The sequence below is a fragment of the Quercus robur genome, chromosome 7, assembly GCF_932294415.1.
Source record: "Quercus robur chromosome 7, dhQueRobu3.1, whole genome shotgun sequence".
In the NCBI taxonomy this organism is placed as follows: domain Eukaryota; kingdom Viridiplantae; phylum Streptophyta; class Magnoliopsida; order Fagales; family Fagaceae; genus Quercus; species Quercus robur.
In genome coordinates, this window is record NC_065540.1 from 34,644,415 (window position 1) to 34,667,821 (window position 23,407).

The window sequence follows — 23,407 nt, forward strand, 5'->3', positions numbered from 1 at the left end:
ATGACCCATGGAGAAGACAAAGAGAATGCGGGTCGTATGGCTTGGTCAAGTGGCTTGCGGTGGGGCCTGTGACAGTGGGTCTGACCATGGTGGCTTGGTGATGGTGTTCATTTCCACCACAGGTTTTGGGTTTGAAGATGAGAGAGCAAAACAAGAAAGAGAAGGAAGAAAGAGAAAGTGAAATGAAATAATGAGAAAAGAGGAGAGAGAAGAATCATACAATAAAAAACTTTTTTTTAGGGGAAATTGCACTTTACTCACCTATGATTTGGCCCGTTTTAACAATGCCCACCCGTGGTTTAAAAGTTGCCACTTAATCCACCTGAGGTGGCCTCCGTTAGACCCTCGTTACCCACATTTGCCCTTTCCGTTAGAAAATCCTCTTTACTATATAAGTAAAAATTAGAACCGAATTAGAACCCTAAAAAAAAGGAATGAGCTCTCTAAAGAAATTTGCACAAAGGGAAATGAATATGAACATTGATTCGACCCGGTCTAAGAATAGCCGTGTCAATGAGCAAATATTCTTTACTATTCATTGTGAACACCATCAATCTTTCTTCAGTGATGCACGAGTTCAATATCCCATCCATAAACTTCATTATCATTGATAAATTCTCGGTCCTTGGTTTCTCCAGCAGAAACCGATCAAAATCTTTGATCACAATAATAGAACGACTCGTCGTTCCTAATAATAACGAGTTCAGATTTGAATCTTTCGAGACCTTGGAGACATCAATGTTGTAAACATCATGGGACAAGAAGTTAGCCATGGCTGCCATGAAGCTCGATTTCCCTGTCCCCGAAGGACCGTACAAGAGAAAGCTACGCCTCAAACACGGCCTAGACGATGGTAATACTATTTGCCTTTGAGGAAAGATTCGAGGTCGAACTTTACCTTATTTTTGAGATCTTCTTCCATGGAGATGGTTTCGAAAGTTGAAGGATGCGTGAAAGGAACAGATCTCCACCGTCCGTTGCCTTGCTGGTCTTTGCTGGGGTTTTTTTTGCAAAATTTTTTTTTTTACTTGCAAATCTGGAGGTTTTTTTTTAGAGAACCCAGCAAAAGAGAAGGGGTTAGAGCTTTAGAGAGAGAAAGCCTAGGGTAAAGATAGAATCCAGCAAACTGGTGGATACCATTTATTCTTAATTTTTGTATTTTATTTTGTGATTGTTTTCAAGAATTAAGTAGTCAATTTTTGGATTTAGCAGTGGAAGGCTAGCGAATTTGTGGGTGTATGTTCACATGGATTTGTGGCTTTGTTTGTGACTGTAGGTGTATTGGTTTTCTTGTCATTGTAAAGGTATGTTTGGCAATTGCAGTGGGCATTGGGTAAGAACGTTAAACGCATCATTCTATATACATTTCTGGGTTTTGATTATGAAGAAGAAGAAGAAGGAGAGAAAAGAGGAGAGAGCCATAAAATATAATGAAAAAGACACATTTACCCCTATTAACAGTGAAAAGGGAGAGGTGGGTAACGGGGGTCTAATGGAGGTCACCTGAGGTGGGTTAAGTGACAACTTTTAAACCACGGGTAGGCACTGTTAAAAAGGGCCAAACCACAGATGGGTAAAGTGCAATTTTCTTTTTATTTTTTTATTTTTTTTATTTTACAATTTATTATACAATCTTGCTATAGTACCATATTGCATATAAGATGGTACTGAAGCAACATTGTAAATTTTTTTACAATTGGCAGTCCAAGTAATGCATCATTTTAATGATTTAATGCTAAAATATAGCAACATATAGCATTCTCAAGACCGAGTGTGAATGCTCTAAGCTTAAACAAGATCAGCCAGTTTTCCAACAAATCTCTCAACTCAAAGCCTTAGTTTTGTGATATCCAAAAATAAAAAGCTCCAATTTTGCCAAAATCCATTGACCAAAATCATCTCCATCTTAAACTAATGGATTTTCATGATGCCCTCAAATTGCTAACTATAAGCCAAAGAAGCTCTAGCATTAAATCATCTTACGTAACCTCAATCCTCATTAATCTGTATCTTCCCATGCACCACATTCAGCAAATGACAAAAGTAGAATTTTTTTTTTTTTTTTTTTTGATCTTCTAAAACGTTTGGCACTTTTCAATTACCAACCAACTTTTTATCCCCTTTTTACAGCCGATTAAATTTATCATGTTTTATTGTTTTACTCCTAAAAAAATTATTGGCGAAAAACACATTTTGGTCCCTACATTTTCAGCCGATTTCCGTTTTAGTCCCTAAGTTTTTTTTTTTACCGCTTTTAGTCCCTCTCCTGAAAAACGCTTCCATTTTAGTCTCTGCCGTTACATCAAAAACGGATATTGCAGATGTGGCAAACGGCAAAGTTAAATAATAATAAACTAATGTCCACGTGACCTAAATTAATAATAAAAAATATTTTTTAATGCCACATCAACATCTAAATTAAAAAAAATAATTTATTAATTTTAACTAAATAAAAAAAATTAAAAACAGAATTAAAAACTAAAAATCTTATGAATTGAGATCTAAGTGTGCCTTGAACAAGAACAACAAGAACACAAACCCAGAAATTATTTTTAAAAAAAAAACTAACCAAAGCCAGAAATTCCGATCTCAAAGCCAACCCACAACCACCAAAATAAAACCCACAACAACCCAGGCCAAGAAAATCAACCCACAGCCACAAACCCACGAAAACCCAATAGCAAAAACCAAAACAGAAGCTAAACACAACAATCGAAGAAACCCTAACCCTAGAAATGGCCAAGGCACACACAAGCCCCAAAAGAAACACAAATATGTGCTTTCTATCATCGATCCCTACAGAAACCAGGAAATTACGAAACTGATCCGACTCACCGGAGCACTCCGAGTCGCTGACGAGTTTCAGCTCGTCCCACCCCCCGTAACTCGCTGAGGCGGAGGTACAAGAAGCGCTTGCAGAGCAAATGATGTGGGTTTCGTGGCTTTGAAGCCATTTTAGGCGTGTAAAAAGAAAAAGGCTTCGGCTTTCCCAAGAAAGTAAGGGAAAATCAAAGAGAAATTTTGTGGGTGAGAATTTAGGATTTGAATAATTAATAGGATTTATGGAAATTAGGGCTTGCACTGTGGGGATTGTAACTTTGTAATTCGGACTTCAGAGAGGAAAATGTTGTACGACCTATCATCTACTGCAACTCCGAGTTGGAGTTCCACGCAGGCACTCAAGCTTTTCAATTTTTAGTGGGTTTGTGGCTGTGGGTTGATTTTCTTGGCCTGGGTTGTTGTGGGTTTTATTTTGGTGGTTGTGGGTTGGCTTTGAGATCGGAATTTCTGGCTTTGGTTAGTTTTTTTTTTTTTTTTAAATAATTTCTGGGTTTGTGTTCTTGGATCTGGGTTTGTGTTCCTGTTGTTCTTGTTCAAGGCACACTTAGATCTCAATTCATAAGATTTTTAGTTTTTAATTTTTTTTATTTAGTTAAAATTAATAAATTAATTTTTTTTAATTTAGATGCTGATGTGGCATTAAAAAATATTTTTTATTATTAATTTAGGCCATGTGGACATTAGTTTATTATTATTTAACTTTGCCATTTGCCATGTCTGCAATATCCGTTTCTGATGTAACGATAGGGACTAAAATGGAAGCGTTTTTCAGGAGAGGGACTAAAAGCGGTAAAAAAAAAAACTTAGGGACTAAAACGGAAATCGGCTGAAAATGTAGGGACCAAAATGTGTTTTTCGCCAAAATTATTTTAATTTGCCAACCATGTTTTCCACTTATCCAATTACTAAATTCAATTTTTTTCCTTCTTTCAACAAATTGTAAACCAAATTCAGTCTAGATTTTTGTTATACCAGCTGTAGGGACACGATTTCTTTAAAGGCCCAATGATGATGTTGGACTCATACATGAAAGATCCCTCACAATATGATTTGTAGAGAGTGGGCTTTGAAAGGCTTGCCTTTGATTACAGGGCGATGGTCCGGTCCTATTTTTAGAGGAATTCATGTAAAAAATAAGAGTTGGATTTGAACATTTAAGCCTTCTAGCATTGCACCCTGAGGGGTTGGACTCCTCGGACTTTGTCCGAGGATCATTAAGGTCCTCCTCCGGTTGTCCGGCGGTCATTTTTTGCGGTATGCATACTTCTTTAAGTAGTTTACACCCATGAAGTCTTTTCTCCTTGTGGTAGGATGGGAGTCCTTGGTTTTTTGTCCAATGTCCCCCCCTTATCCAGATTACTTACTTTCTCTTTTATATTAGCCTACGTTTGCTATCATTCGTCCACGTGTAGGGTCGACTTTTACGAGACTGATATTTGTCCCGTCAGTCTAATCCCAGAATTGCTGGTGATGGTTGATAAATCCAAAGAATCCGGCTCTACTGTATGCTGGGTCTTATCTGGGAAGGGTAATGAGGGCAACTTTCCCGAGATATTTTAGATCCCCTATCCAGTCTGGTCCTATACCGTTTTTGCCCCTCTTTTTTGGTGGAATTTTGGGTATGCCGAGGACCAAACTGTCCTCGGCAACATCTCCGGGTCATTTGGGTTTTATGTTATTGAGCTTGGGCCGTTGCTGTCTTTGGCTTGGGCCCTTAGACTTCCCACGAGCAAAGGGACCTGACCCATAAATTATTGGGCCCCACACCAGCCATTATATTTTCATTATTAATGATAAGAGATGGATTCAAGTTACACCTGGTATAACTCTTATAAACTTACACCTTTTTTACACCGTAGATTTCTAAGAAATTTAACGGTTAAAAAAACCTCATTAAATGCTATTGTTTTCCACCTTATTACCTAATTAATACTAGCTTTCTCTCTCACTTTCTCTCTCTCCTTATTTATTGCTTTCCAACATATAATATTTTCTTCAACACAATCTAACAAAGATAATTGAAAAATAATTCCTTATTTATTGCTTTCCACCTTATTACCTCTTCTTCTTTTTTTTCTTTTTCCTTTTTTTTTTTTTAACTAAAACTTTATATTTTTTAAACATTCATAAAGTTACATAAAGAATTCTCAAAGTCTTGAGATTATGTGATATCAATCACTTAAAAGTAGGTCAATTATAAATATATAATTATGGGATTATTTTTCAATTTTTTTTTTGTTAGATTATGTTAAAGAAAATATTATATGGTGGAAAGTAATAAATAAGGAGAGAGAGAAAGAGAGAGAGAATGCTAGTATTAATTAGTTAATAAAGTGGAAAACAATAGCATTTAATGAGGGTTTTTTCACAGTTAGATTTTTTAGAAATCTATGGTGCAAAAAAGGTGTAAGTTTATATGAATTACACTAGGTGTAACTTGAATTCACCTCTAATAATAATGAAAAGTGCATGCCTATACAACCCATATTTTATCTAGTACATTTTTTAGGATTACCAATACCAATTTAATGGCTGGTATAACAAAAGTTGGATTTATTTATGGGAAATGCTAACGAGTGTCCTTAGGACACTAGTTAATAATTCATTTAAAGAAAATTTTTATGGAAAATGAAAAAAAAAAATTAATATTTTGACAATTTTTTTCATTTCCAATAAAAATGGTATCAAAACTTTCTTGAAATGAATTATTAATGAGTGCCCTAAGGGCACTCGTTAGCATGACCCTTCATGGATTTATTTTGTTTTAGGGCACTCGTTAGCATGACCCTTCATGGATTTATTTTGTTTGTTTGTTTTGAAGCATGCGTAAAACGTGCTCTCTCTCTCTCTCTCTTTACCTAACCTCAAATTTCCCCCACTTTTATGATTCACTGATATAAATCACAATCGTTAGTTAATATTTTGTTTTTATATATTCCTCTTGTTGACTTATTGCATGAGTGTAACTTGTTGATGCAAGTAGCGGGCTCAACTTCCCCTGACTAATTAAATTCCGGTTTGAAAACAGCTAATTAAAGATTGACATGTGTATCAAATTGACCCAACACTTACGAAGAAGAAAAAAAAAAGACTAATATATAAATGTATACATGCAATGGAGAGACAAAATTTTACTTTAGGGTGACAAGATGTAGGTGATTAGTTAGTGGAGTGATAGCAATTCATAAAGCATTAGCATTAGTGTAGTGACTCGTGAGTTTCAAAATATCTCAAAGGCATGAATGGTTTCAGAGTGCCAATAGAAATAAATAATTAAACAGCATGTATTACTTGTTACCATATAAGTTTGTGATTTAATGTGTAAAAGGTGTGTGTTTGTATTAACGTTGGCTAGTTAAATGTAAAGTTAATTTTTAGCAACCAAACTGATATTGTTTCTTAGTTGGAGATGTAACTCTTAATGTTTCTCAAAAAAGAAAAAGAAAAAAGAGAGAGATGTAACTCTTAAATATTGAGTCTTAATTTGGGTTAAAAATAATAACTAATACGATTATTATTTCCAACTAAATAGGAAATCTAAAACGTATTTACAAAATATTTTCATAAAATATCATTTTTGAACTTTTTCTCTTTTTCACATTTACATATTGGATGACCATTGTTTTTTTTAAAACTATTGGGTGGCAAGTCTCACTCAGAAAGATGCCTTCTTTAGTTGAGGGCTTGAAATTTGAAGCCAGACCACTAATATAGCATAAATCTGTGCATTATTTTTCAATCATTGTTTTTATTTTATTTGTGACAGCGTATTGCAGTATTAGTATTTAAACTGATTTATTTCACTCACCTAAAAAACATAAAATAAAATAAGAGTTTCTTAAAGCAACTTCAATGACTAATACTAGACAATAATATATTATAGGATGGCAAATCTGTAATTAAATGTGATGGAGGTAGGTGGTTTGGTAAGGCAAAGAAAGGTCGGAAGCAAGAGGGAATTAATAAAGCAGAGTTTAATACAGGGTTTGGTGGCCTTTGAGATCCGTAACACGTGACTTGTCGGGACGTGGGGACACAAGTATCTGTTTACCCTTTAATATGATTTATTATCGAGAAATGTCCGTAATATTGTAACAATAATTTTATAGTAAATTTTAAAAGATAAATTATTATAGATAGGTAAAAAAAATTTTAATTTGTGAATTTAAATTAAAACTAATAATAATTTTGTCATCTAAGATTTGTTGTAAAAATTTTATGAAAATATTGGTATTTTATAAATTTTTTTTTTTTTAGAGAGTTTCAACCTATGACGTTTGCTCCTGATGATAGCTTTTTATCATCAGATCAGGACACTAATCAATTTTTGGTGTAGGCGGAGATTGAATTCTAGATCTCTTATACAACCATAAAAAACTTTACCAATTGAACTAACTGGAACCCACGGTATTTTATAAAACTTAATAATTATCTTTCAATAAAATTACTACTTATTAATTAGAATTATTAGTAAATTGTACTAATAAAAACAAAGCAGGTATAAAATAATTTTGAGTTAGCCTTAGCCAACGAGTTGCTGGGCTGTTTGACCGTTGGAGGGTCACGTTCCCAACTAGCCGTTAGCAGTGCCAGCTCCAAATTATGCTGTTGTGGCCCTGTGGGTTGGAAAGAATTTGAAAGAATGGTCAAATACAAAAATTATTTTTGAGGTTTTGGCTAATGATAAGTCCTAACCAGATTTTTGAAAACGTCCAATTTGTCACCTAACCACAAACGGTACTTAATGCTGACCACAAATTAGTATTTGGGAAAAAGAGCACAAAGAATGTTTGACACAACATATAGGAGTGTTCATCAAACGCACTAACCCGACGAAATTGACCCAATCCAACTTAAACGCCTCACGTCAATTTTTGTGGGTTGATGGAATGAAATTATATCTTGATTCTCAGGTCAGGTTAAGTTATGATTGATAATTTATTAATTTTATTTAACCCATATGACCCACAATATATATATATATATAAATATATAAATATATATAATTATTTTTATTTTTATTTTCTTACTTCGACGTATTTGGTATTTTAAGAATTTGTTTTGATAAATTCAGAATTTTTCAATATAATTTAAGCATATTATGTGAATTGTAATAATTTATTATAAAAGTATTAAATAATTAATGAGAATCCAATTTTTTACAAGGCAATGCAAGAAACATAAGAGCACCTCATAAAAATATATATATATATATATATATATTTATATATTGTAATCGCAACCCATCGACCCAACCCAACCCAATCCATGTTGGTGAGGTTGGGTTGGTTTCTACACATATGATAGGTTGGGTTGGGTTTAGAATTTCTCAATTCGACAAACTTGTGTTAGGTTGGAAAAGCTTGTAAGTTGCAATTTGATGCAATCACGATGTCTAAACCCAACTTTTTATTATGTAGTATTATATATGATTACAAGGTTAATTATAGATTAGCCACCTATGGATCAAAAGTTAGGGTTTAAAATTTTGCAAAAAAATAGATGAACATTACATAAATTTCAAACAAATTCAAATCAAATATCGAAATTTATCTCTAAAAAAGTTATAATTAGAAGAATACAAAGCTCTCTGTGACAAACCCATCAAAATGAGACAAGACAAACTTACTGTGTTAGCCTAAAAGAGAAAAAATGAAAATGAAAATGAAAACGAAAACGAAAGCAGAGCACGGATCTTCAATTGTGACTCGTGGCGGCGGCTGGTGGCGACCATGGAGGTTCAACAAAGGGGATTTAGGACTTGCTGACCTCTCAAGCAAGTCCTTGGTGCCATTACATAGCAAAATGCACCCAATTGTGTAAGTTGTCCCTTTAGAACCCTTTATCAAAGCATACATGTCACAGCCAATGACTGTGAACTTCCTTCCTGTTTTTGTTCTTGTTCTTTTTCTGTTGCTCTTCTTCAACACCTTCTAATTTCTCCCACAGCAGTTAACTTTTCACTCTCTTTTGTTTCAATTTTCCATCCCCATGAATGGTTCTCTATCTTAAAGTTCAGTAAAGCCTTAAGAAACGAGCTCAAACCATTATTTCCCCAATTGGGTCTTCGACCCGCTAAACAATCTCAATCCAATGTAGTTGCATCAATTGGCTCACTAATCTTCACATTAATATACGTAACTCTCAGAGTCAATTCCTCAAACACAATTTAGTCAGAAATATTCTCATTCTCATGTTTCTTGGTATTTGTATGTTTTATTTATTATGTTTTTGTTTCAGGGATTCTCTTCCATTCTTCAGAGAACTTGGACCTGACCATAAAAGAAACCGAATTAGTCTTGGACGAGAACCCAGCTCTTGCATTGAAATCTTTGGATTCAATATGTGCTTGGTTTCGTTCTTTGCAATCACATGCTCGGACACAATTCAATACATTCTTGAAAATCAGAATCAATAGTGTTTTACTTGCACTCTGTTTGTTTTGAAGTAAAATAAAATATTTTACATATAAAATTTTTAGTAAATTATTTTCAGGTATATGGAATGACTATATGGTATGACAAGTAAAATTTTTCAAGCAAACTACTAAAACTGATGGCTCAACATCTAAGTTGTTGGTGTTGGAGGTCTGATGACCAGACCGCTGGAACTGGCAGTCAAAGTGATGACTCCAATGATCGGGCTACTGATGATCACTATCAGAGTAGTATTTTTGGTAACCGAATAGCCAACATTGGTCGACAAAATAACGTCTTCGATTACTGGACCTCCTACACCGGTTGCAATGCATGTCTTTGGCCACTGAACCATCAACACCGGTCGCAAGTGTGGCATCTCCGGCCATTGAACTATTGGCATTGATCACTAGTGAGGCATCTCCTGCCGCTAGATTGTCAGCGCCATTCGCAGAGCGAAGTCTATGAACACCAAACTGCCAGCACTGGTCACGAAGCGGAGTCACTAGCCACTGAACCATCGTTATCGGTCACCAGAGCGATGTCTTCGTCCACTAGACCAGTGACCTAGCAACTAGAAGAGGGAGGGAAAGCCATTATGGCTGTGTTTGGCTCTATGTAAATCGAATTCTGGGTTTAAAATGAATGCAGGAGAAAATGAATTCCCGTAAGGAAAATGAAATCTAGGTGTTTGGTTTTACAATGGAAAATAGTTTGGAAAATGATTTCTGGTGTTTGGTAACATTCTAAAAATGCTATTTTCCTACAAATTTTTCACATTTTCTTAGCTTCTAAACAAATTTTATAACAGAAAATTTCAAAATATACACTTAACACAACCAAAAATCAAAATAAAAACATTTATTCACAACATATACATAATATACTCGGTGAGAGGAGGAAGAAAGAGTGAGAGATTGAGGGTGGGTTTGAGAGCTTGGCTTTGCCGGCGACGGATTAGAGATGTTGGAGGAGGGTATGGCTTTTCTGGCGTGAGGGAGAGTGACAGCTGGGTGGAGGTGTGTGGATCGGAGGTGAGGTGAGGTCGTCAGACTCAAATAGAACTCAAATAGTGGAGGAAACTAATCGGAGCAGAGGTGTATGGATCGGCAACGCTCGTTTAACTGTGGATGGAGCTTGGACTGGCATGAAGGAGAAGGTGGAGCTCTCTATCTCTCTCTCGTGGTGAGTGGTCACAGCTAAGCTTGGAGAAAGTGTGTGATGTTTGTGAGTGTGTGTGAGGAGTGTATGAGAAGTGTAAAACAATTGAAGGTAAAATGGTTTTACGGGTAAGAAGGGGTTTTTTATAGTCAACGTGTAAAGCAATTTCCATTTGACCCAATTTTCCGTAGGTACCAAACACACACAAGGTTGTAAAATAATTTCCTAAAAGCCTTTTCAGGCAAAACAAACGTAGCATATATGTTTTTAGGAAATGTTTTATCAAAATTTCAAAGATAAAACATTTTATAACTTTTTATAAAGGATTTACGATCAACGGAAAATATTTTACAAGCTTGACTATATTTTACCTTAAAACAAACACCTAAAAATGGGAAATATTTTTCAAAAAATATTTTACTTCAAAACAAACGGAGCATTAGTTACTTAATTATGAAATGTCCTAATGTGTTAATAGCTGAGGAAATTGAGCCATTTCTATGTTTTGTGCAAGAAGAAATGGAAGCTAAGATTAAGCAAGTAGACACCATATTTTGTCTACTCTCAACTTACTTGCAAAATTTCAAAAATTTCAAAATATATAATTTGATCATGGGACTGTCGGAATATGAAAAAAAAAAAAAATTTAATTTTATCCCGTTCGGATGTTGGATCACCCAATTTTCTGGTTCAAGAGACAAAATGACAAAACTACCCTTAGTGGCCCAAGCCTCAATCGGGTTGACTAACAGTCAAAGAAACTCAAAGATACCCCCCGGACCTCAATTTTAATCAAAACCAATATTTTCCCCAATTTTGACGAAGTTTGACTGCGGTCAACCCAAACTTGACCGTAAATTGTCCAAGATCCAACCATTCGATTGAGAGACATTTGAGCTCATATTGAAGAAAATTGAATTTCCTTCAAAATGACTGCTTTTGGACCTTAATCGGAGTTAAAACACGTGAGATAACGCAAAAACATTTAAAAAAAAAAAAAAAAAAATCTAACAATTAGTAATTTACTAAGTGTTAGACATGAATTTTACTTTGTTTAAGTGGTTTTCTTTCCATGATTGCAGTTTTCCAAGATGGGAGCGTTGAGACAAAAAGCTGGTACTTTCTCATAGTACGTACCGAGAGCTTTCCGACAATACCGTATTTGAACCAATCCGAGGTTGGAGGATTAAGATCCAAGCTCAATAAATTGGTAGAAAAATATGGAGAAATCCCACTTTCTGCACGTAATCAGCGCCGAGTACCTACTTTGAGCACAAACGGGTGACACACCGCAAAAATTGGAGCCAAAAAATTTGTATTTTTTTGAAGTAGAAAAATTTCTCTATAACCTGGAACAAATGACATCCCTAAAGCATCTTCATCAATCCAGCAAAATCACAAAAAATAATGTTCAAGTGCAAAATTCTGAATCAGCCAACTTTAAACGCATGTAAATCTTTCTTCCAAGGTCCAAATGCTACAAAGCCGGAAGCTTTAGAAATTAGAATCTGATTTTTTTTTCAACGGTTTCAAAATTAGCCAATTCAGAGGTCCCTAAGGCCTCCAACCAAGTTCTCAAAGTTTAGGGTTGACGAATGGAAAAAGGGCAAATTAAAGGGTAGCTGACCCGTGGGGCGCACCAATTATAGGAGCCTAAGGGTTTTAATTAAGTCACATCCAACTCGTTTTAATGCTCCCTTTTTGTTGGACATAAAGCTTTTTTTTTTAGTTGAAAAATGTGTCATTTTATTTATATATAATAAAAAAAATCTTGACTTAGTTTCTTGTGTTTGATAACAACCTAAAAAATGAATAGCACAACATTTTCTGGTATTTGATAAGCGTTGGATATCATTAACACAAGTTTATCCTGTGAGCTAATTTAGAGGTGTTGAAGGCCTCCATCCAAGTGCTCGAAATTCAAAACATGTTTATTATAAAAATCAAGTATATAATATATAAAATAGTCCGAAAAATTACATACTACTACTATACACCATGGAATGCATCAACATCCATTATTCCACACAAAACAATTGTATTGGGTAGGTAAATAATAAAAATGCAGTAATTCTAAGACCACAATTTATTAAATACACTTTGCTACAATTATTTTATGTGGTGAACTGTGATTGATTGCCTATTACTTTCACATGAATCCACAATTTTTTCTTTACTACTCACAACCATTGATATAGGAGAGTTGTGACAAAGTGTGTGTAATAAGTTGTGGTCCTATAATTTTTTATGAAAATGTGATGGATTATAATGGAAGGAGCACATTTACATCATTGTAATAGTCCTTGGAATTATAAGTTTTGAAAAATCGAGATTTTAATTTGAAAACAATCTCAAAACTTAGAAGGGTGTAAAACACATTTTTGCATTTTTCTTGCACTAAACCAAAACCATTTCCTAAATCATCAAAGTTAAGGAAACGTATCATCTGTAGATGTAGAGTAATTCTAGATTTTCAGGAAAATAGCACTTATAGTGCAATCATTATAAGGAGTAAATACCATAAGATGAAATTTTATTGTATTAAAAAAAAAAAAAAAAAGAAGCTAAAATACTGCTATTATACACATTGGTGATTGGTAGTAACTCTATTCAATTTATTTACACCTTGCACACCACTACTACATATACACACATAGAAAAAGTGGGAGGAAGACACCCACAGACATCACTGCTAAGTGGTCGACTCAAAATCTGATATTGAAACCACCTATTGGGTATATATTATTTTGGAGAAGCGTATGTATGGCAATAGAGATTCTAGTGAAAGGGTATAGGATGAAAAAAAAAATTAAAATGAAATGGCAGTTACATAAAATATGAGAAATTTCTTTCAAGCCCAAGCACTTACGAGGTAGTATTTCCCATAAATTTATGAACCTTCTCTCCCATGGAATGCTTTGGTTAGAAATTTAATAGAGTTTGTTAATTTTGTTTCTTTCTCATGAACCAGAAACAATCCCGAAAATCCCTACTAGCAGTGGACTCCCTACATATTGAATTATATGGCATGATAACTCAGAAAGGCATATTGAGTTATGCAGTATCAAACGGGACTGAAACCAATCAATATATATATATATATATATATATATATATTACTCTCCCAGTCTCCCTTACTTGGTTGCTGAAGTTGAAGCCATGGCAGCTGTTCAAGCTTTAGTTTTCCGAAGGATATTGGCACTAACTCAATCATTCTTGAGAGAGACTCAAAAGTGATCATTAACACCTTGAGAGATAAGGATGAGTCATTGGCATCCTTTGGCCATCCGATTTCTGATGCAAAGTTCCTTATAGAAGCCTTCCGAAATATTAGTTATGCACACAAGATGTGATAAGTTTGTAGTTCATAATCTTGATAAACATGTGAAACATGTCACAAGTTTATCAGTGTGGAAGGAAGATGTCCCTCCACACCTCAATGTTATAACCTTTTTTAACATTTGCAGCTTCATTCCAAAAAAAAAAAAATTTAGATAAGATTTTGCAAGATTATTAGTAATTTGAATAGATACTAAAATAGTGAGTTCCAGTTAGTTTAATTAGTAAAGTTTCTTATTGTCAGATATCGTATTTGGATTTGTCTACACAAAAAATCAATTGATGTTTTAACTTAATAATATAAAGCAATCATCATAGAGTGAACATTATAAGTTGAAATTCAATCATATTTATAATAATAAAAAAATTAATGATCGATAGTCAATATTATTTAAATGCAGTTTAAAATAATTATTTAATTGCTATTGACGTGGGTTAATTCAATCTACTCATTTTGTAAAAGAATTTGAATAATGTCTTATTTCCAAATTTCCATAGCAATTGAAATTAGTAAATTAAAATTACACAAAACCAAAGCCAAAAAGGAATATACTTTTAATGATTGGAATAAACTTTTAATCCTAAACTAATTACATTAAAGCTACTATGCTAAATATATTTTGTAACATACATATAAATTTAATTTGTGAATGTAACATTACACAAATTGGGAATAATTTAAAAAAAAAAAAAATATATATATATATATATATAAATAAAAGATAGCCAAACGCCTAGGATATTTCTTAGAATACAATCTATGACCCTACCAATAATAGACTAATTTACATGTACATATATATATGTGATAAATTTGAATTTATGTCATCTTTTGATGATAATTATTTAATAATTATTTATTGTTTTCAGGCCAAACCAATTTTGTATTTCTCCTCTCAATTTGTACTAGTTGAATCAATGAGAATTATCGAATTTCTTTATGTATTAAGGATAAAGTTTGCCCACAAACTCTTACTAAAATATTAACATGATTACATATTTTGAAAATCTAACAATTGAATTTCATTTCTTTTATATATTTAAAATGTACTTCAAATTTCATTCAAATTGGATATTATTTACTATTTGATTCATAAACTTAATTTTTATGCATAATTTAAGACTATAAAAACTTTAAATATAAACATTTGATTGATAACAGAATTGTTGAGTTTTGAATAAAGTTTGGCTATAAACTTAGTTGTAGCTAATGGTTACAACTTCCACTAAAAAAATTAACATGATTACATAATTTGAAAATTTAACCATTGAGTTGCATGTTCTTTATAATACGCATATCAATTTTTGTATCAATCGGATGTTATTTACTATTTGATCCATAATTTTTTTATACATAATTTTAGACTATAAAAACTTGAAATTTAAACATTTAATTGATGACATAGTTATTAATTTTTTAATTTCTAGAAATTTTATAAGCATGGAGAATATAGAAAGAAAATATAATCCAATAATAAATTTGTTAAAATTTACATATAATAATAAAAAGATATTGAGTATAGTTATAGCCATTTGCTACAATCAAGTTTGTAGCTGAATTTTGTTTTTATTTTTAATCTTCTTAAAATTTTGTAAATATAGAGGATATAATTAGAAGATGCAATCTAATGTTTGATTTATTAAAATATATATTTAATAAAAAGATATAGCAAGAAAAATGTGAGGGAAAAAAGAAAAAAAAAAGTGAGAGCATCCATTGGAATGAAATCAATATAATATATATATGTGTGTGTGTGTATGAGTTGGGTTCAAGTTACACTTGGTGTAACTCTAAGTAATGTTACACCACCCAATAACTTGTTGTACGGCACCGAGCTCCCAAAGCCCATACTGGCCTTGGGCCCAGACCCACCTAGGCCCCGAGCTCCCAAAGCCCATACTGGCCTTGGGCCCAGACCCATCTAGGCCCCGGGCCCAAGCCCATACCGGCCTTGGGCGCAGGCCCAGCAGAAAGTTCCAGTTACCTTATGCCCTTCTTGAAACTGCCTTAGAGCAAAAACAAGTTTTGGGTATTAAGTTCCCGGGGTTGACCGGTTAATCTTTCCCGGTAGAGCGCATGAGTCATATCCGGGAAGGTCATGATATGCACGGGAACGTCAGTTGCCGAACATAATCGGTGAAAATGGAACCAAGTTCCAAGATCATAAATGCTGCACCGCCCTTTCACCTAAACAACCACTTTAACCAAATAATACTGGACCTTCAATAGCACTAACGGTGACTGTAATCATGATCTCCCCACTAACCTTGGCTATAAATAGAGGAAAGTTGGGAGAAGAAGGGGTTCAGAAAAATTGAGAGAAAATAGTCAAGGAGAGAGTATCAACTGAGTGCTGCTTTGAGTCCCTCTGCCGAGAACGACCCATTGTAGGAAATCCTTAAACCCACTACAAATAAATTGTGAGCCCAAGTAATCCAAGGCCCAGAATTCTTGTACTTGGTTCTTACAATTGGCGCCCACCGTGGGGCTATCCTACGAAGCTGTGGTTCGAGTGAGACTCAAGCAAAGAAGATGTCTGAGGAGCGTTCAGGAGGGCACATTCCGAGCAATTCCGCAGGATCTTCTCGGGGATCGACGTGGAGGGAAGGCAGAAGCGGCTGGAGGATAGGGAGCATCCAAGAGGAGAGGAAAGGTCCGGATTGGGAGAAGGATCAGCCCAGACACACCGGACGATTTCAAACGTTTCAGCACATCGACAACATGATGATAGAGACCGGGAGCTGGAGCGGTTGCGCAGATTGGTAATGGACTTGGAGCTGGAAGCAAGGGGTCGGCGCCACGAAAGGAACCATAACCCCCAACCCAGGAGGAACCGTGGCGAGGAAGGTTCCAGCCGATCTGTTACACAACAACACCGAGACCGATCACGTTCTCAAGAGTCACGTCGTCACTCCCGGGAGACGCGACGTAGACAGGACCGTTCCCGGTCGCATGGATATGATAACCAAGGGTCAGAGTCGCCAGAGGAGCGGCGGCCCCACAACGCCGCGATGGACGCCATGAGCAGGGCCTTGCGGATGGCAGCCCGGTCTCCATTCTCTGATGAGATTGAACGGGCACCCATGCCGAGCAGATTCACGCGTCCACCATTCAATTCCTATGAGGGGAGGACAGACCCCGTGGAGCATGTCAGTCATTACATCCACATGATGTCGTTGCATGCGCACAACGATGCATTGATGTGTAAAGTATTCCCTTCTAGTCTCGGCTCTACCGCACTGAGATGGTTCAATGGGTTGCGGAAAGGTTCTATACACAGCTTCGCCGAGCTGATTCAGGAGTTCGGCAGCAGGTTCGTAACATGCAGCCGAGTGCAACAACCGGTCGACGCGTTGCTTTCCATGAAAATGAGGGTCGGGGAAACCCTTCGGAGTTATGCCAGCCGATATTGGGAACTCTACAATGAGATTGGGGGGGGGAAACGAGAAAATCACGTCTAGCACCTTCAGGATGGGGCTCCCCGAGGATTCTGAACTACGGGAGTCGCTGACGAGAAGACCCCCGGAGGATATGAGGCAACTGATGAGACGCATAGAGGAGTACAAATGCCTGGAGGATGACCGGCTGCAAAGCAGGGGGAAAGCCCCTTTTACGGGGAGATCTCGGCAAAGCATCTTGCCGCCAAAGCCGAAAAGGGACTTCAGAATGCAGGAACCAGAGGTGCAGATCGAAGGGGTTAATGTGCTGTTTAAAAAGCCCGTGCACAAGATACTGGAACGGATAAGGAACGAGCCATTCTTCAGATGGCCGAACAAAATGGGGGGCGACCCATCTCGGAGGAACCAAAGCCTATACTGCACCTATCACAGAGACAAGGGGCACACCACCGAGCAGTGTAGGGTATTGAAAGATCATCTCGGGCAGTTAGTGAAGGCAGGGCACCTGAAAGAGTTTGTAGCAGATTCCACTGACCGGGAGACCGAGCAGGGCGCCCAACAGAAAAGGAATCCCCTTCCACCACCCCGGGGGGTAATCAACGTCATTCATGCCGCACCAAGAGGGGCCGCAGCGGCAAGGATGGTGATGACAGTGGCTTGCGCGGAGGGAGAATCATCCAAGAAGCAAAGGAGAGTTAGACGGCTAGACATCTCGTTCGGAGAAGATGATTTCGAAGGAACCATCCAACCTCACGACGACGCTTTGGTGGTGACAGCCCAGATAGGCGGATTCCTGGTGAAGAGGGTGATGATTGATCAGGGTAGCGGAGCTGACGTCATGTACCCGGACCTCTTCCAAGGGCTCGGGTTAAAAACCCAGGATTTGGCAAAGTATAACACGCCATTGGTCTCGTTTGATGGGAGAATTGTGATTCCCGAGGGGCAAATCTCTCTCCCAGTGGACATGGAGGGCAAGGAAGTTGTAGTTACATTCATAGTCGTCCGATCATTCGCACCTTACACCGCAATCCTGGGGAGGCCGTGGATTCACGCCATGGGGGCTGTTCCGTCCACCCTTCACGTGAAAGTAAAATTTCCTACTGAGTACGGAGTTGTAGAGGTAAGGGGGAATCAGCAGGTGGCGAAGCAATGCCTCGTAGCCGCGGTCCAGTGGGAAAAGGAACAGCTCGGCCAAGCTGAGCACGCCGAGAAAGAGACTGCATAGCAATTACAGATACCCCAGGAAAATGGGGCGGACGTTGCCGAGGAGATGCTGAAGGTAAGAATTCTCCCAGATAGTGACAAATACTTCCAGATAGGTACAAGCATGAATGACCGGGAAAGGGTAGAGATGTTGTTGTTCCTGTTAAAGAACATAGATGTCTTCGCGTGGAACCCGTATGAAGTGCCCGGCGTAGACCCCGAGTTCATTGTTCACAAACTCAATGTGGACCCATCGTTTCCCCCGAAAAAGCAGAGGCCGAGAAAAGCATCAAAGGAGCACGTCGATGCAGTAAACCTGGAGGTCCAGCGACTGAAGGAAGCCGGGGTCATAAAAGAAATATTCTTCCCGAGATGGCTAGCAAACACTGTCGTAGTAAAGAAGAAGAGCGGGAAATGGAGAGTTTGCGTGGACTTCACCGATCTAAACAGAGCGTGTCCCAAGGATCCATTCCCGATGCCCAATATTGATCAGCTAGTGGATGCCACATACGGGCACCCGAGAATGAGTTTCCTGGACGCCTTCCAAGGCTACCACCAGATTGCCTTGGCGCCCGAGGACCGAGAGAAGACAGCATTTATATCCCCGAACGCAAACTATCACTACGAGGTCATGCCGTTTGGGTTGAAGAATGCCGGGGCCACCTACCAGCGTATGATGACACGGATGTTCCGGGAAAAAATTGGGTGCACGGTTGAAGTTTACATCGACGACATGGTAGTAAAAAGCAGAAAAGAGTCGCTGCATACTGAAGACCTTCGGTGAGTATTCGAGATACTACGGCGACACAGGCTGCGCCTCAATGCCGAAAAGTGCACTTCGGAGTGGGGGCTGGCAAGTTCCTGGGCTATCTGATCTCCACTCGGGGAATAGAGGCTAATCCCGACCAAATAGAGGCCGTCAATCGCCTCCAACCACCGAGCAATCCTAAGGAGGTGCAAGTGCTCACCGGGATGTTGGCCGCCCTGAACCGATTCATCTCCAAGTTTGCCGATCGCTGCCGGCCATTCTATCAACTTCTGAAGAAGTGGAAGGGGTTTCAGTGGGACGAGAGCTGCGATGAAGCTTTTCGAGAACTAAAGGAATATTTGGCAAAGGCGCTGAGGTTGATGGCCCCGGAGCCCGGGGAGGATCTGTTTATGTACCTTGCAGTCACCAATCATGCCGTAAGTGCTGTGTTACTAAGGGACCGGGGAGTGCAAATGCCGGTGTATTACGTGAGCAAGACCTTGGTCGATGCCGAGACAAGGTACCTGCCTCTTGAAAAGTTGGTTCTGGCCTTGGTACACGCCACGAGGAAGTTACCACACTACTTCCAGGCACACACAGTGTTCGTCCTCACCGAGTATCCATTGCAATCACTGTTGAAAAGATCCGATTTCACAGGACAGATTGCTAAATGGGGGACTCGGTTGGGATCGTTTGACAAAAGATACCGACCTAGAAGCTCGGTGAAAGGGCAGGTCCTCGCTGATTTCATCGCGGAATTTACACCTAAGGGTGAAGGCAAGGTAATCTGTAGTACGGAGATTCGCCCGTGGAGGTTATTTGTGGACGGCGCATCAAATGCTATGGGGGCTGGGGCTGGTATTGTCATAGTCACCCCTGAAGGTATGCGACTGGAACACTCCTTCAGATTGGGGTTCAAAGCCTCGAACAACGAAGCCGAATATGAAGCCCTGTTGGCCGGACTGAGGGCAGTATTGCATCTGGGCGCCAAGGACGTGGAAATCTACTCGGACTCTCGGCTGGTTGTTTGTCAGATCACTGGGGACTTCGAGGCTCGGGATCCCCGAATGAAAGCTTATCTAAGTACGGCAAAGCAAATTATCGGTCAGTTTGGAACGGTGAAGATATCCCAGGTAGCCCGGTCACAAAACAGGCATGCTGACTCTCTTGCCACGTTAGCCTCATCTGCTACCGAGGACACCCCGAGGCTTATCACGATTGAACTTGTAAGGGAGCCAAGCATCTGTGTGAAGACTGCTCTCGACCAGGTCGGAGTAGAGGTCGCGCAGGTGGCGGTGGCCGGATCATGCTGGATGAACCCGATCATAGACTTTCTTTCCGAGGATAAAGTTCCAGAGGATGAGGCCGAGGCCAACAAGATTCGACGAATGGCTCCCAGGTACTGGTTATCTTCGGACCGAAAGTTGTACAGAAGGTCCTTCGCGGGCCCTTACCTCTTGTGCCTGCATCCTGAAAGAGTCAAGGAGCTTCTAACCGAGCTGCATGAAGGAGTATGCGGCGGTCATACGATCTTTAGCACACAGAGCAATGACGCAGGGGTTTTGGTGGCCACAGATGCAGAAGGACGCCGCCGAATACGTTCGGAGGTGCGAGCAATGTCAAAAGCACGCCCCAATGATCCATCAGCCGGCAGGACATCTAAATCCTGTCAGCAGCCCGTGGCCATTTGCACAATGGGGGCTTGACATCCTCGGGCCGTTCCCCCGAGCAACGGGGAACCGCCGTTTTGTACTGGTGGCTGTGGATTACTTCACAAAGTGGGTTGAAGCTGAAGCCTTGGCCAATATCCGGGATACTGACGTGAAAAAGTTTGTGTGGAAAAATATAGTTACAAGGTTTGGGGTGCCGAATTCACTAGTGACAGACAACGGGCTACAATTCGACAGCAACGCTTTTCGGACTTTTTGCAGCGAGCTCGGCATCAAGAACAAGTATTCAACCCCGGCATACCCCCAGAGCAACGGCCAAGCTGAAGCAGTAAACAAGACTATTTTGAACGGGCTCAAGAGAAGGTTGGATGGAGCGAAAGGAAGATGGGCAGAAGAACTACCCAGTGTTTTATGGGCCTACCGCACGACCCCCAGGAGATCCACGGGGGAAACCCCATTTTCTCTGGCATACGGGGCAGAAGCAGTGATACCAACCGAGGTGAGCTTATGCAGTGCACGGGTCGCCGGGTTTGACCCCGTACAAAACGCCGACCTTATGATGGAGCATTTGGATTGGCTAGAAGAGTGCAGGGAGGCCGCGACCGTACGTCTTGCCGAGTATCAGCAGAAGCTGGCGCAAAGGTACAACCGAAATGTAAAGACCAGGGAATTCAGTGCCGGGGAATTAGTGTTAAGAAGGGTAGTGGGGCACATGCGGGACATGGCTGCAGGGAAGCTTGCTCAGAGTTGGGAGGGACCATACAGAGTCACAGCCGTCGCAGGTGCAGGGGCCTACCACTTGGAGGACCTGGACGAGAGGCCGCTCCCCCGAACATGGAACGCCAACAACCTGAAGAAATTCTACGCGTAACCATCGATGTAAGCCAAAACTTGTATTCTATTAAGATTATGAGCATGATGAACTTTTTTGTCTGTGCTGTTTTTTTTTTTTTTGACCCTGTAACCACACCAAGAGAATCGCCAATAAAGCCTAAGGACAGAAACCTGACCCTCGGCTCGATCAACATCGCCGAGCAGGTGAAAACCTTACGAATAAATCCTAAGGACAGAAACCTGATCCTCGGCTCGATCAATATCGCCGAACAGGTGAGAACCTTACAATCAAATCTATAAGGACGAAAGCACAATCCTCGGTTAAACCAAATCCTGATAAAAACCTAACCTTTTTTTTTTTTTTTTTTTTCAAAAACTAAGTCCAATAGCGCTCTCAAATTTCTCACAGCGCCGCACAACAGGTTTTCGGGGGTACCATTCTATTAAGCGGCCATAGCACTGGTATAATTCAAGCAAAACACAAAACAAAGATAATTTCATTCAACAAATTGGAACGGAAGCAGAAAACGGACTACTGATTAAACAGGTAAAAGAAATTGTTCAGTCACCACATCCCGGTGACATGGGCAAATAAAACCGACAAACTAAAGCAATTGTTCAATCATCACATCCCGGTGACATAGGCAAATAAAACAAAATAAAGATAAGCTAACAAGTAAAAATAAAATCAGCTGGGAGGTTGAGTCGGTGTTGGCACTTCCTGCTGGACGGTCAGAGGAAAAGGCTGGCCCTCACCAAGAAGCTCCTGCACGGTAGGTATGCTCGTGGCCTCCATATCCTCGGGCTCGGCATGAGAGTCGATTTGCTCAACCAACTCCCTCATACTGGCCGTCTCCTCCTCGTCAAAAGCAGCCGGGGCGTTCTGGACGGCAGGTACAGGGTTCGGAAATGGAATCTGGCCGGGGTCTCTCAGCGGCGAGTCTTCAGGAACTCCCATTGCCTGAAGAGCAGCAAACCACCCGGCCTCGAAACCCATATGCCGAGCCCGAGCCACTACCGGCTCTGCGGAGTTCTCGGCGTCGGCGAAGCCTACGTCGTACCACTTTTGCTCCGCGGCCGCCAAGCCTGCCCTGAGATCAGCTATCTCGTCGGCATGAGAATTGTTGAGGCTGAGGGCTTCGGCTAGTTTGAGTTCCGTCTCATTTTGCCTGGCCAGGAGGTCTGCACACCTCTTTTCAGCCGACGCTCGGAACTTCTCCGCGGCAGCAGCCTTCTTCTCGGCAGCCTCAGCAATCTTTGCCTTTTCCTTAGCCGTTTTTACTGCTGACTCCCGCGCCCCCTTCTCGCGCTCATTTTCCTCATCAAGCTCCCGTGCCCGGGCAGCCACAATGTGAGCCAGTTGAGCGGCCTAGCAAGCACGAAGGTTAGCAAAGTGACAAAAGGAAATCTACATGGAGCAAATAGACAAAAGAATTACCGCAATGGCGTGCCACTCTAACCGGCGCCCCACGGACTCCTCGGACCCATCATCAAAGGCGTGCACGTCCTCGGGAAGTTGGAGAGCTCCGGCCAAGGTTTGGGCAATACGGCCGCCCTCGCCCTTATCCCACATCCGAACAGAGGCCGTCGATGGCAATGGCTTGCCGTCCAGAAGGAACTTTGGCTCCCACGCTGGAGCCACTTGGGAGGAGGACGCACCCCCCGTGCCGGCTTCGGTCGGCGGCTCGCGGATAACGATTCCCCCTGTTGGTCGGGGAGGAGTCTGGACAGCGGCGTCCCCCGGGCCCGTGGAATGTTGCTCGATTACTTTCTGTTTCTTCCGGGCACGTCCGGAC

General features: G+C 39.7%; 1 pseudogene; it reads right to left on the reverse strand.

Moving 5' to 3' along the window:
* Positions 1–443: 443 nt before the first annotated feature.
* Positions 444–9,778, reverse strand: LOC126691289 (AAA-ATPase At2g46620-like; annotated as a pseudogene).
* Between the last annotated feature and the right edge of the window lie 13,629 nt (positions 9,779–23,407).